We start from the raw sequence: 14173 nt of genomic DNA on the forward strand, positions 1-14173 counted from the left end.
AATGAGAATCTAAATCAGCTACTAAATGAAGCTTATTTTCTTTTCCACATTAGACCCTTGATTTCGGTTGCCTACAACTTGCAACCACTTGGAAGGGAAATGCTTTTGAGAGACTTCCATTTATGTTTTCAACCAAATATTCATAAGTTTAGAGAGTGCAATTAGAATCATAATATTTATTATTTCTGGCTTTCTATTTCCATAGCATAGCAAGAAGGTTATATGACGGGATGATCTGAAACAAAGATTATTAATCTAGAAGAAAGGATATTTAAAAAAAAAAAAAAAACATTTGGTGCTGGTACTGCTAGCATTATAGCAAGCCAAACACATTTATCAAAGATGCTCATCTATTTGTTCGATCTAAAAATGAAAGAAGTATATTATTCAAATAATTGTGGTTTGATTTTGAAGGTTCCAGCACTTATTATCCAGAGTTAAATAGCTGCAAATGAATTTAAAAAAAAAACCTCTATATGAATATTTGAATATATGTTAGTATAAAAATATATATGTGGATATTAATACATAGATCTGAATGTGAAATATTTATGTATGAAAATATATAAACAAAGTACATCTTATATAAACAATCATTATTATTTGAACAAGTTTTTCAAGATACCGCTAGGTAACCTGAAAAAAGCAAAAAAGCAAAACTGACAAAATATTAAAACTAAGTGAGTAAAATTGAAGTACAATTAAGAATGCTTTGAATTAAAATAAGCTGAAAAAGCACTTTACAATAAAAAATTCTAAAAATTTATAAAAAAAAGAAAATTGAAATTACTTGAACAAACCGTCTAAGTCATGACGTAAATATGGATTTGACCTCAGCTTCTCATAACATCCGAAAAAAAGCGTACGATTGGCGAACACTGTATAAAACATCTATAAAAAAAAACTCAAAAGAACTTGAGAAAAAACACAAAATGCTCAACTCAATTAATGCACTACTCGAAACATAGATCCGTTTAACGATAAATAAACATTATTCAAGCATAATTATTCAATTTGTCACTGAGAATTGCGTCAAATGACAACCTGATTATTAATTTTCGTTTCAAACTATTGGAAAAATAATGTAGGATTGTACATTTGATTAACGATTGTAGCGCAAACGAGCTGTCAAACGGATTTTTGGATATGTTTGATGCGCCACTTTCATTGACATAAGTCATTGTATCACGTTTCAAACAGAAGCTAACCCATCCCTCAGGACCACCACAGAGGCTGAGTCAGTTTATGGTTAATAATTCCACCCTTTTATATGAATGCGTGGTTCACAAAACTTAAATTGGCCGAACCTGTACTTCTACTATTAGGCAACTTTCGCACAACACTCGGCCCTGCACTTACTATTTAAAACTATCGCACAATTTGGCTTTCCTTTGAACATAAGCGCAACCAAAACATACTCTACTTCACCACTATAAATCTCAATGTGAACATTGAAAGAGAGTTTCTATTTATCTTAATGGGTATACTTAGCTTCGATCCGTTTTCTTCCTTGGCCATTCGACTCCTTAATAACCTAGATTATGCAAAATCCTTGCTTTCTCCTTGGTCAGTCGTCGGGAATTGTTTTAGTTTTGGCCCGTTGTCGACGAGATTGACGTTCCAGCGTTTCGAAGGCGTTACATACCGTTTTCCATATCTGCGTAACGTCATACCGTCACACATTTCAAGACAATGATGCATCACTATTCATGGTGCATGAGTCGTGTGAATTTGGGAGCACTTATTTTCAACGTTAAGGAACACATCGAAAGTGGAATTATCAAATTTTTCTCCCCTTCGAATCCAAATAATTTCATTAATTCGCAAACTCTGGATCCCAATTCTTAAACACTCGCTTCACAAATTATTCATGTATTAGAATACATCACTATTCCACTCATTATCACCACAATTCCGAAGAAAAATTAGTCACTTCTACAGCACAAAACAAGAACGACTTTTCGCTGGCAGTGTTGCCTCTCCCCCTCGGGACTTTTGGATGCTTGGAGTACCAGTAAAACAGGAAGTTTATAAAATCAGGGCAAAAATTGAAGATCCTGGAAAACTCATTTGAAGATACAGTTTCAGGAAATAAAATCATCTTTTCATCTTTTTAGTGCTATTCAAAATTACAGTTGCAGCTTTCATTTTAAAGCGGTTGCTTCTGAATAATGTCTAAATTTGATTTAAAATTATGTCCACAAACATCAAAAATTAAATAATTTCCTAAAATTTCATTCATTTTTAGAATGTATAGCAAACTAGGGGAGGAGTGGGCCATATGCGCCTATTAAGCAGAATACTGATTTAATCAAATATTACATCGAATATGTGTACAAAAACTATATACACATGAGCAGACATCTGTTTTCTATACATTGGAGTAATTTTTTGGTATTAATCTCCTTCCGTTTTTGAGAAATAGATTTTATTATAACTGTTGTCAAAATTACCGAACCTCAAAATGTGCGGGCTAAACGCGCCTATTTATGATTTAGGTTAAATTTCTGTTTTTTTTTGGCAATATTTTCGTATAATTTCATTGGAAATGCTAGAAACTGATAACTTTCATATGACAAAGCTGAATTTTTATAAAAATATAAGTCTTTTATAACTTTATGGAATAAAAAAAATTAGGGTTGCCATAATATAGAAGAATTTCATTCCTAAGATTTTTTTCAAATCTGTTTTGAGATCTTCGATTTGCTCTTAAGATGTCAATTAGAGCTTTAATTTGAAGTTTTAATGATAACAATCATATATTTATTCTATTTAACCTGTTATTATGGGGGTAGTGCCATTTTACAAACATGATGGGGGCAGTCAAAAACACTCTCTTATTCCACTCTCGCATCATTATGAAACCATTATAAAAGCTTAATTTTGTTTCACTTCTAAGGTTCATTTGAATAAACCATCCATCTTTTTGTCTTTACGAATAATTTTCAAAAGTCAACATATTACACAAAAGATATCAAAATGTATGAGTTTTTAATTTTTTTTGAGTTGGTTTATTCATGGAACTCTTTTTTGCCTTATGTTAAAAGCGTATAACCCTCAAAATGCATTGATTAGATATGTTGTCTTGACAGCCATTAGCCGTAGGCGCATTTAACCCGATAGGCCCATTTAGGAAACCTTTCCCCTACACCGGTTCAGCTAGTTTGGATTTAAAATTTTTAAATAGAGCCACCCTACGACCTCCATGTGGGGAGCTCTCTCAACCTGTTACTCTCGGCAAGTGATCGTCCAGTGAGGTAGGTAACCTGAACTTCCATAAGCGCCATAAGCACGCAACTGTTTGATTGCCCAGGGGGAGTTTGGAGCCAAATCGGATGCGCTCTCTCGCTCTCCACACTTAGCGCTCAGTGGGTGCCTCCAAAGCTCCATCCAAGTTACCTACCACGCGGGGGGAACTTGTTTGTTTCTTTCGCCCTTTTTTCCTCATCAGTTGGTAGGTTTCCTACAACAATGTGCGAGGTTTCCTGACGATGAGTTCCCCAACAGCATTGCAACAACAACAACAACAGCAGCACAGGCCTACAAGCTTAGTCACAACAAGTGCGACTACAAGAGACTGGTTGTTGGGGAACAAGTTTTTCACTTAACACACAGACCAACGTATGACGAGACCCTCGTGATTGTCTTATTACTGCTTGCTTGGGCTGAGGTTTCCTGAGGGGGAGAGCCCCCTGGTATCTGAAGTAGGTAATATGGATATCCGCCGCCAGGCTTTATGGCTGGATGGACGGCTGGATCCCCATGAGCATTCGCATACAACGGAACGGAACGGAATTCTTTGCCCCTTTTGGTTGTTGGACGGCTGTTTGTAGACGCTAGAGTAGCTAGCCTAGGTTAGGTAGCTACGGCGATCAATCAGTCTTGGAAGTGACTTCATCGAGAGCGGGTTTCCGAAGTGTTTTGTCTCCGTCGTCGTCGTCGTTGGTGCGTTTTGTTTGTTTGTCGGTGGAGTTTTTCTGCAACTTCATTGCGCGGGAGTGTTGAGGCACTTCGCTGAACCTTTTCCTTAGTCGGGCGGCCGGGTTGCACGCGAAAGAGAGTGTTGTGTGTTTTAATAGTTCATTGGGTTGTTTTGTGTGTTTTTGGCTGAGGAAGGCTCTTTGGGTTGCCTTTTGTGGATCGTTGTACGGTTTGGTTAGTAGAATTTTTGTTTTGTACATGCGGGAACTGTAAATTTGCAAAAATAATGCAAAATTGATAGAGGCCTTTCAGTCAGTGGATATTGTTTTTGGCCAATAGCCTATAGCTGGTGCACCCGAGCGAAAGCTACTCGGCAAACACTCAGCGGGAATCCATTTAGATCCGCTAGTTATAATTATCGAATCAGTTAGGAAATCAGCAGCGCCGGGCGATGCTTTTGGGGTCATTTGCATTCGAAGTGGCACACAAATACAGTAGATTGGATTCATTTTTCGTTTCTTTTGATGAAGATGCCTGAAGAGTTGATAACAATCAAGCCGGTGTTGGTGAACAGCTAATGATCAACCTCTTGTAAAGTACGCGTTGTCATGGATATTAACAAACATCGTCTAGTAGGCTGAATAAAGATTTATCGCAGCAATCGGCTCGCTGAACAGTGTGCCTTTCTATGTCGCTTAAGATGAAGATAAAGTCGAAAGTGGTAGCGTTGATTGCGTGAAAGCATCCGTATTTCGGAAGCTGTCAAAGGGGTTGCGAACAGCTTCAACAAAGTGTCTACTTCGTCAAAGTTTCTATGAAGCCAAAGCTGCCAATGATGGCGATGTTGATGACGATGATGATGTCATGTCAGCTATAGTCACGGGCCAACAAAGTGCGTTCGTTTAGTTTTAGAGAAAGAAAGAGTAAGGCAGGGTCTATAATCAATGTGTGAAACTTGAAAACCTGATTGTGTGTGTCGGAGTCTTCGGATTTGTATCATATCGTGATCTGACGATTGGTTGGGATGCTGTACCTGCTGCTGCTGTTGTTGGAAAAGGAAAGTGCTGCCGAACAAGTGTTACAGCAGTGTTGATGACGATTGTGATAAGTAGTAGTAACAGCTTCAAGTTTTTGACCCCCTGGCTCCCACGTGTTCGCGCCCCCTACTATTGTTTTTTTTCCACAATTATGACATGCAGTTAAAAGGCCGATGGAATTTTAAAAATTATTTTCACCGTCACCGCGCTGTGATTATTAACAATAGCCGTGAAGCTCGATGAAGACGATTTTCCCTTCCCTTCTTTCATAGTCTTAATCAGTGTTTCTCATAGGTCCTTATGCGGATGCAGACTTTCTTTGCGAATGATTAATTCAGTAGATTGAAGGCAGTTACCAAAATCGGACGCGGGGACAACAAATGAAAAATGTGACGATTTGCATTGGAATTTGTGATTTTTTTAGCTGGTGGTGTAGCATTTGATGTTTTTCGATTCGACTCTATCTCAACTATGACATTTGTTTTACTTTAAAAAATGATTGAAAATTTGATTATCGATGTATTTAAAACCTTTCAAAGCTTCTTCAGCGGATTATGTATTTTCAATATACTGAGGTGTATGAAAGTACTTATAGCTTTTTCAATGTTATAAAAAAAAGTTACCTACTTAAAGCATTTTTCTTTCTCAATGGAATTATTTTGATCCCAAATACGGACAAATCGATTGCTTCAACACCAACCAAACAGCCCGGTTCTAAATCCAGATGTAAAAATCACATTTAACATCGTTAACCTTAGCGCGGCCGTAAATTTATTCTTCATTCTTCTTTCTATTCAACTTATCCCTCGATTATGTATTCCTCCTTCCTCCATTCATCCATCCAATGTAATGCTTCGTCGTGACTCACCTCATCCGCCGCCGCTTTCTCGTAATGGAAATAATCAACAACAACAATCACCGGGCCAACGGATTTTCCCACCTCGCCGGACGCCGTCATCGTCATCAATCCGGGGTTCATCACATTTTGCCGGGCCTCGTTGAAGTCGGTGAAAAAAGAATCAGGTAAGTTGTTCGAGGCGCTCGGATTGGTGCCGGGTTTTTGAGCCATTGCTATCAATCTTGGGGGCTGCTAGCTGTAATTCTGTTTTTATTTCGTCCAATTGTTTTATTAAATGCGATGGTCATGGCTTTTCTTTCTAGCTGTTTGTTTGAAGCCCACTCTACTGTCACCATCGCAGTGCTTTTTGTTAATATCGAACAGCGGGACGTGTCGTTGAAAATAAGCTTGCTTTAAAGTTTTTTTTTTGAAAACTGTAGTTTTGCTCTTAACTCTTTTTTTGAACTTTTATATTATTTTTTTGTGAGCAGAAAATGTTTTATATATGAAAAAACACAAAAAGTGGACCTTGGCAAAAAAGTACAACTACATGGCGACCGTCAGAAGCCTTGATGCTTTTATCATGCAGAAATTGCTTCAACAATGCAAGTAGTAATTTTATCTCAAGCATGCTTATTTTCTACATTGGGGAGAAAAGGGCATTATGGCCACCTTAAGAAGGATGCTTATTTAACCATAGAAAACAGCTTTATAACTGTTTCGTGTTCAAACACTAAAGAAGTCTATTTGGTATCTGTCTGAAACTTTGAAAATTAGAGGAAAACGTTTAAAAATACATTTTTAATTTTTGGTCGAAAGCTGAAAATCGGTCACAATAGGGGCATAATGAAAACATCTATTATTTTTCTTGTAGTTTGTTTGGCGGATGATGTGACTAGACGTACAATGCAACAATCAACATAATCAATCATGAATAGTAAATGAAATAAAAATACTCACCTCGACCAGGAATCGAACTCGAGTCCTCCGAGCTACCTCTCCGACACCTCACCTCTAGACCAGGGCCGTAGGAAAAACCGACTCATGGGGGTTTAATGATCAATTAATTCAAAACTCGGTTTTCAAAAGAAATCAAAATTAGTGTCTAAAATAACACCAAGCATCCTTCTTTAAAAGTTGTTTATAATTTTTTTTTTGTATGAATTTATTTTACGTTAGTTAAATGGTAATTTTCATACAAAATGTTCAAAAATTACAAAATAGCCCAAAACACCTAATCATACTTTTTCCCGCCTCATTGCTCGAATAAAAAGACATTGAAACAAATTATGTTTGTAACTACATGATTATTGATTTTTAAGAAACTAATCATTAATAGTTTCTGTATTAAATCGTTACTTTAGAAAAGTGGTCCTTAATCTAAAGGGCTTCCTAACATTTTTGTAATGAAACCTTAAGAAACAAAATATGGAATTTGCTTTCATTGATGGTTAAAATATTTGAATTGGTTCAAAAGTCTGGTAGACCAAACTTATTTGATTTAAGCATAAAATAAGTTCTTTTGAGTGTTGCCTTAAATTTCTTTAAATTAAAAACTTGTTCTATAAAAACAAGCCTAATCTTCCAAATTCTAACCTTTGAAGAAAATAAGTAAAATTTTAGAAAAAAAGTAAACCATAAACATTTTTTGGATCAAATTAGTTGGCACTTGAACCAAAATTATGATTTTTGTTTGAAATTTGGCATTAAAAAATTGCAATATTATAAATGTTAAACAATATACCGAGAATATATAATTTTTTAAAAAGATTTTTAAGGTGAAGAACAGGTACATGTTTAGTTAACGGCAAATATTTTTCATAAATAATCAATTCCATAATGAAAATCCTGAGGATGATATTTTTAAAATAAAATTTGGGATATTTTGCATAAAACAAACTTAGAAAATTTACTCAAATTCTAATTTACATTTATGATTTTCAGCTGAATTGTGTGTACATACTAATTTTGATTAAAAAATATTTAAATTTTGAAATTGAATTGACAAGCAAATATTTTAGCTCATGTTCTTTTGAATTCCTCAACAATTTTATGTTGATTGAAAAAATCATTTGCGAGCTTACTCTTTTTATGAATTTTGAATCATCATTCTAAATCTGAATTCTGAACCTGAGTTCAAAAATTGAACTTTGAATCTGTTACCGAATTTCTATACGATTTCTGAAATGTACAAAAAATAAGACTTTCGAATCTTAATTCACGATGTTTTTCAACGACTGTTATTCGAATTTACGACGATTTTTTCGGATTTTAGTCTGTTCAAATAGCAAAAACTACTATTTATATAACGTTCCAACGTTTCAATCCATATAGGAGCGTCTTCAGGGACTTAAATGAGTCGTATTACTTGTCTTATCTTTTGTTTTACGACACATTTTAGTCGATGATGACGATCCTATATGGATTGAAACGTTGGAACGTTAAATAAATAGTCGTTTTTGCTATTTGACCCGAAAAAATACCTTAGAATTGTAATTCCAGATCTGAATTTTAAGAGCCTAGCTTTAGAGCCGTCATTCTGGAATCTATAATTAAAATTTTGTAGTTCTGGTTTAATTTTAATTCATTACTTCAAAAATTTATTTTTAATCTGTACTAGCTGATTTTACCCGGCCTTGCTCGGGTTCACATAAAATATAAATCGAAATGAGTCGTTTGACTTTTTGAAATTTTGAAAGCTTTTTGTTCATCATTATAACAAATTGGACCATGTTTGGCCATGTGAGCTTCGTAAGTTTTGTTAGTCTTCTTAAAGTTTCAATAGGGATTATTAGCAAAGTTTATCGTTTTCATATTATTGAATTACTAATAGTTTTTAGGTTTGCTAATAGAAATTTGAAAAAATTTCCCTTGAATGCTTATCCATTCTATCACGAAAAACATTTCAATCTAAGGTTGCCAGGTTGCCCGGATTTATCCGGATTTGCTAGAACATTTGAATCAAAATTTGAGGTAAGTCCGGTCTTGCCCGGTTTCCCAGATTTTGTTGCAAAAAGCCCGGATGTTGCCCGGATCTATTCACATAACTTTTAAAAAGTAACATAAACTGAGACTTTATAATTATTATAATTTTTCAGTTTTACGTTAAAAAAGAAGTTTTAAATGGCGAGTTTTAGAAATCATCATGACTCGTGTTTGGAAGCTTGATATACAATTTAAAATCTGCTGATGTGGTTTGTTGAAAAAAAAAATTGCAAGTATATTTTTAGTGATTTTTACTGAATAATTCCACGGTTTTGACCAAGTTTGCCCGGATATTGCCAGGATATCGATTTGAACATTTTGAAATCAAATGCAGGCCAGGTTTTTTGATAGAATTTGCTGGATTTGTCCTGTCCCGATACGGCAATTCTGACAACCTTATTTTACCATTTCTAGGAAGCTTGAATTGAAATATCATTTTTTTTTCAAATGATAACATTTTTTTTATCTTTTCTAGGGATTATCTAGTGAAAATCCCATGTATTAAGCTTTTAAACAAATGTTAACGACCTCTTTTCAAGTTCTCTAAGTAGAATGGAATACCCATTTAAGTTTTATTTTGTACTTAGAAATTTCTAAATAGATTTCTGCTGAAACCTCTGCTTTCAATGTGCTTTTTAAGTTTTCTTATAATTAGATGGTAGAATTGAACACATCGATGATCAATGATAACTTAAAATTTAAAAATTTACAAATGAAATTGAATTGTACAAAACTAAAAACTGAAAACCTCAGATTAAATTACTAAAAGTCTCGTCAGAGATGTTAAAATCGCGAGTCTACATACTCGCACTTTGCCCTTCTTTGCAGAACGATTTTATTTCGTTAAACTCAATCTGCAATGATGCTATCTAAAGTTCAACTCGGAAAGCATCAGGAAGTAAGCTTCGGGTAAACTCGGCAGGAGTAAACAGCAATCGGGGGAGAAACATCAGCGAAGCAAACGAACAGTTCTGCGAATTAAAGAAAAAATCGTTTTCGTTCGGCAGCCGAACACATCAATCGGACAACGCATGGGGGCGTGGCTAAAAGTGATAGATACAAGGGAACGGGAAACGAGCGAGAGAAGGGTGCGAGGAATGTTAACTCGGTCCGTCCGGCAACGATCGCTCGTGAGCATTCGTGTACGGTAAGCTTCGTTCTGTTGTTTCATTGGTGTGATTTTATTCCTGCGAGGAGGGGAAAACATCAACTCGGAACTGTTCTCTTCGTTTTGTGTGCAATCACGTCATGATTGGAACGAAGATAAAATCAATCTGCACACAACAAGTTAAACTCGGAAAAAATCAGCCGAATGATTCTTTCCGAGGCGAGTTTAAACACCGCTGAGTCTCGTGCGTTGGATTTGGTTTTAATTTTTTGCATAAAATGAACGTTTAATTGTCTAATTCCTATTGTAAATTAAATTCCTACACGGCAATCAAAGTGTTGAGATCGCAGCCTTGAACTTACAACCCTCAGTTTTATTAATTGTTTCCCTATGAGGAGCTCCGAAATTATGAAAATGTATGGTTCCTAAAAGCTGGAACATAAGTTTTCAGTCCAAATAGTTATTCAACTGAAGAAGTCAATTCATAATGAACATGAATTAATGTATCCATACTTTACACACTGCATATTCTAGTAGATTCTCAACCACTGTTCTTCTCAATATATTTCTAACAGGGGAGTAGTTTTTTTATCCTAAATGAAGGCTCATTATTGCAATCAAATGCCTCGCACCATTATCACGTGTTTTGAACAGTAGAAGGAAAAAAGCCCGCCAAAATTTCTCCATTCTAATTTTTTATGCTCAGCAAGCTTTGATTTGCTTTCCAGTACACGTGAACTTTGGATGGTCGTTTCTAATGCCTGGCTCATGGTGATGGTGAAAACAATCCCGCAGGGAAACGAAATTCGGTTGCAAATGGTTGCCATGACTTTTGGTTCGTGGGAATAAAAACGTAAGTTGTATGGGAGGGTCCCTCTTCTTAGGTGGGATGGGCTCAAAACTATTACCTCGACCTTTCTCATGTCCGTTTACATCAGTGTACAAAATTTCAAGCTGATCGGTTAAGCGGTGTGGATTTGTATAAGGTGCATATATATATACAAACATATATACTGCCGCTCATAGCAAGTCCGTCCCATTTGCATTTTCATCATTCTGCAATTTATCGCTGGAATCACTTTAATTTTACCTGTAGTTTCAAGAAAAAACTTTGTTTTCAGTACTTTGTTCTGATGAACATTGAAAAAAACCTCAAGTAATTTTGTCCCATTGAATGAATGATCGCAAGTCGGTCCCATAAGGCACAAATCATCGCATGTCGGTCCCACAGCCATAAGGGACCAGCAAATGATTTTCAACAGAATCAAAACAAAAAAATAATCCTTATTAAGAGAAAATCTTTCATTAGCCGTTGCAGTGACAGATTCTGTTGATTACTTCGATTAAAAACGGATACAAGTGCTGAACTACCGTTGGACTTTTTACGATTTTTCAATGCCGTTTTTCTCATTTCAACAAAAATGCAAATGGGACGGACTTGCTATGAGCGGCAGTATAGCCCAACTCATCTTTATAAATTAGATGATAAATCTAAATTAAAATCTGAATTTCAAATGCTGTATCTTAATCTAAGCCTTCCATTTTGAATTTGCTTTTTAGAAGCTTTAAATGTACAAATTTCGTGTAATAGTTTTTTTAAGAACTCCGAATTTGAATATAAAACAAAATTCTTCCTTTTTTCATATTCGGAAAACTTTTATCAAAATATTGAAAATGCATATAATTTGCGAAAAGCATGATTGATTCAAATTTGATATGAAATGCAAAATCAAATTTGAACCAGGATTCCAAAGCTGATTTTCATTTCTAATTTCTTATGATTATTTGAACTGAAAATCAAGAACCCTAAACTAGATACAGAATCAGAAATACGAAAAAAGAAACACGATTTTGGTTATGAGAAAATGGAATCAAAACCCTCGGAAATGATTTAATTTAAAATTTCATATTCAGACCTGTTTTTCTATGAACAAATGAGAAAGTTTTGAAAAAACAGTAGCAGAATTTTGAACTTGAGATAGATTTTTGAGGTTTTGGCATTAGTCTAGATTGTTCCTTTTGAGTAACTTTACTCTATTATAATAATTTAACTATGAATTCAAAACTTTCAATGTAGAGTAGGATACTTCGCTTGCTTTTTTGGACCCTCATGGGGGAGGGGGTTTTACTCCCAAAACCCCCCTTCTCTTTTCCTACGGACATGCTCTAGACCAACTCGTCAGATGGAATATGTCATGCTGGAGCCCTACAATTGAGTTGGCTTCATCGAGTTGAGTTCGCTGCTAGATTCTACGTCAGAAAATGCTCATCATGCCCCGATCAATGGTGCTCTGTTTGCCCCAAATGAACGAATTAAAGTAAAAAAGCGTTTTAAAATTGATTATAACTGAGAAATAAAACTTCCATGAATGTGAAACTTAAGGAACACTGTGTACAACATGTAACAGTGTGTATATCATTGATCAAGATGATTTATCAATCCCTAGAGATTATTTTCCGGTACTTGAAAATCATAATTTTTTTTTATACTTGAGAACGTAGTTGGGTATTTTTTAATATTTCTGTAAAGTGTAAAAGGAGAGTAGAGGAGAGTGGGGTATCGTGGGTCATGGGGAAACGTGGGCCACTTTTAATATCTCAGATGTGTGTTGAGATAAAAATCTAGAATCGACTGTCATTGTTGTCGCTTTGCGTGAGCATATATTTCTATATGTTGTTGACTTAAATACGTATCATATGCATCTTTTATTTATCAAGCTAAAAAAAGCTAGATTTTTTTGTTTTCAAAATTAAAATACACCCGCTAATTGCATCGAAGGGGAACCTAAAGTTCATAACAAAAATATGCTCATACGCTTATGATCTTAGTTTTGTCATGATCTTTCACGTGGAAAAGGATTTTTTGATGAAACATCAATAAGCCACACAAACGCAACCAATTTGCAAATCATAGCTTGTGGGGAATCGTGGGCCACACATCTTGAACCACCTATATTTTTATGTTTTTATACACATTCAGAACTAAAAATACGTTTTCCCTATCTGTAAGGTTTTCTTATGCCAAAGGAAGAGTTATTTTCTTTTATAATAAAGAAGTTATGGAACAACGAAAAAAATTAGCCCATGATTCTCCACTCTCGCATACTTTTTTGCAGAAAAATTAATTCTATGGGAACTAATCAACTGTTCTCCATTAAAATATATTCAAAAAATACGTAATTCCTTAGAAAAGAGGGGTGCTCACTCCGCCCGGGTGCTCGTTTGCCCTTGTCTCCCCTACCTACATAATCCTGTTATTTTTTAACATAGAGCTTTCAAAAAATGTAGAAAAATGTTGAATGTTGAATATTCAACAAAACCATTTAAATTGACACGGTTCATCTGTTGAAATTTGGTAGCACGAGAAAGTTACATTTTTTGATGGTATGCTGTAATACAGCAGTTGTGGGAATGAGAACTATTCAAATGACCAATGGATTGAATCACTTTACTACACTTGTTCTCTGGCGTTATTTTGATTTATTAGCAGTAATGGTTGGTGGCAAAAATTTGGCACAATTCTTTTTTGACGCGCTCTCAACAGACATTCACTTGTGCGTTCAACGCAATGTTATGTGATTTTAGCTGAGTGAATAGAAGTTGGTGTTTTTGGTCTTATGCTTGCTTTAGCAGTCATTCCTGGATATCATATTTCTCGAGCATACGTGCTGTTAGCCAATCTTCAGTCTGTCAATTCAACGTCTGTAAATAACAAACGTGTTTCTTTGCTATCTTTTTTCTAATCATTAAACTGACAAGACTATTTGAATAGCAGGGTGATGATGATCTTGTTGGTGGATAGTAAAAACTTCGTTGAAACAATTTGCTATTTGTTTCTGCATTTATATTTTATCGTATCAGACTACTTTAATTTTAAAAGCAAATCAAATCTGGTCAAATCTATTTATATAGAAAAAAAAAATCAATCGACGAACGAGAATTTTTGTTGCCTCTTTTCCATTCTAATGATGCTCAAATGATAATTATCAGGTTTGAGGTATAATTTTTAACTTTTGATCACGGATACCAGCAAAACATAATTTGCCAAACAAAGATATAAAACTATACAAATTAGAGCCAAGTTGCCTAGTTGAGTTCTTGAGTACATGATTGATAATTTTCCAAGAATTGAGAACGAGTTCAATTGGAACGTTCTGGTCTTCCCCAGCAACAACGACAAAACGATGACGATGCGTAAGCAGTCCGTTAACCAAATAGCTTTTGATCGTTCCAATAGTGAAAGGCGTTCGGCTGAACCCATTATTTTATCCAATATGCAGCCTC

At 35.1% G+C, this 14173-nt stretch overlaps 1 protein-coding gene across 3 annotated transcripts in view; it reads left to right on the forward strand.

Annotated features, from left to right (window-relative positions):
- The first annotated feature begins 3859 nt into the window (after positions 1-3859).
- The window catches only part of LOC129751627 (putative ferric-chelate reductase 1 homolog), a 217451-nt gene continuing 207137 nt past the window's right edge, over positions 3860-14173 (forward strand). For 2 of the 3 annotated variants that reach the window (XM_055747232.1, XM_055747235.1), the window contains exons 1-2: positions 3860-4155; positions 5963-5981. The gene's annotated coding sequence lies outside the window, so the exon portion shown is untranslated. Of the gene's footprint in view, positions 4156-5956; positions 5982-14173 lie in introns of all 3 variants that reach the window. The other variant, XM_055747233.1, reaches the window with a different exon arrangement.

This window comes from Uranotaenia lowii, chromosome 3, assembly GCF_029784155.1.
Source record: "Uranotaenia lowii strain MFRU-FL chromosome 3, ASM2978415v1, whole genome shotgun sequence".
Classification (NCBI taxonomy): Eukaryota; Metazoa; Arthropoda; class Insecta; order Diptera; family Culicidae; genus Uranotaenia; species Uranotaenia lowii.